Here is a 1574-nt window from a genome sequence, read left to right as displayed (position 1 = left end):
GAAAACCTACCCATCAAAATTGGACAAGCTGAGATTCCTACTGACTTTGTGGTGCTGGGAATGGATGAAGAGCCTAAAGATCCACTAATCCTGGGAAGGCCTTTCTTAGCTACAGCTGGAGCAGTCATTGATGTCAAGAAGGGGATGATTGATCTCAATCTGGGTAAAAACTTCAAGATGAAGTTTGATATCAAGGATTATAGGAAGAAACCAACTATTGATGGACAGACCTTTGTGATTGAAGAGAAAGATCAGAAATCTGGGTTTGACATCTTTAAGGATGTGAATGAGGCAGAACAGAGGTTTTGGTAACCAAAGAGAAAACTCAAAGTGTCACTCGACCATTCTCCAACTCGCGTGCAGTCGTTACCCTCCCTAAGCGTCGAGACCTACTTCCTAATCACCAACCACACAAGACAAGTTCTCCCGCGCTTGAGAGTTTGTCTGAACCCCAAACAACCAAGATTTTAAGGGATACAGTGACAGAGTTAACAGCCATGTTAGAGGAGATGAGAGGACAAATCATGCAGCTCCAGGATAAAGTTAAAATTTCTTCTCCAAGAAAAGCAAGACAGAGGTTGGGGATAATGAAGAAGAGAAGATCTTTTCTTATTGAACCTGGGCAGAATGCTAAAGAGTATATGGTTAGACAGGACATTCTAGAGGGGTCTACAAAACCTCTCTATGACCCTCCCAAAGCATAAGGAGTATGCAAAGTCAAGCTAGGGACTTTAAACAAACTCACTTGGGAGGAAGTCCCAAAAGTATCTCTTTGTAAATACAATTAGGATCTTGTGTTTTTTTAATTTTTGTTTTTCGTTTTCTGCTGTTCAGGAATCCACTGAAGGGAGTATGGCCAACTAAAGTGGCAAAAGAAAAAAAATACAAATAGCAGAGTGTTGGGTTTTGCAGACATGGAATGAAGCAATAGAAGAGGAGCTCTCGTGAAGCTCTTGCTGACGACTCGACCAAGCCACGACTCGACGATGTTCTGACTCGATCCGGTGTCAAAGACTCCCACTCGATCGACGACAAACCGGAGCTGCTCCCTAAACCAACCATCACTCCCACTCGATTGACGACGAACCGGAGCTGCTCCCGGAACCAACCATCACTCCCACTTGATCGACGACGAACCGGAGCTGCTCATCATCTCACTTGATCCGCCGCCGCGAGCACCGACTCCTTTTTCTACTACTGAGGTACTCCAACATTTCCTTTGTATATACCATATCATCCTTGCATTTGTTTCTATTATGATTCTCAAATCCTACTGCAAATTTTTCTTACACAGAGGACTGTGTAATTTAAGTTTGGGGGAGGGTTTAAGATGATGCATCTAATGTTGTCTTCTGTGACTTTTATTTCAAATTTTTGCATCATATCATGTTTGAGTCTGCATTCATCTATTTGCATAGAAAAGCCATAAAAATTTGAAAAATTTCGAAAATTTCCACAAAAACAGAGTATTCATGTAGTTTGCATTTGCATATTATAATTGAGTCTAGTGTTGTTCATTTAGGAATGTTGCATTTAGCATAAGGGTTGATGATGATTGTAACCTTGTTAACATG

The sequence above is a fragment of the Camelina sativa genome, chromosome 5 (assembly GCF_000633955.1).
Source record: "Camelina sativa cultivar DH55 chromosome 5, Cs, whole genome shotgun sequence".
Taxonomy (NCBI): Eukaryota; Viridiplantae; Streptophyta; class Magnoliopsida; order Brassicales; family Brassicaceae; genus Camelina; species Camelina sativa.
Note: the sequence above shows the minus strand (reverse complement) of the source record.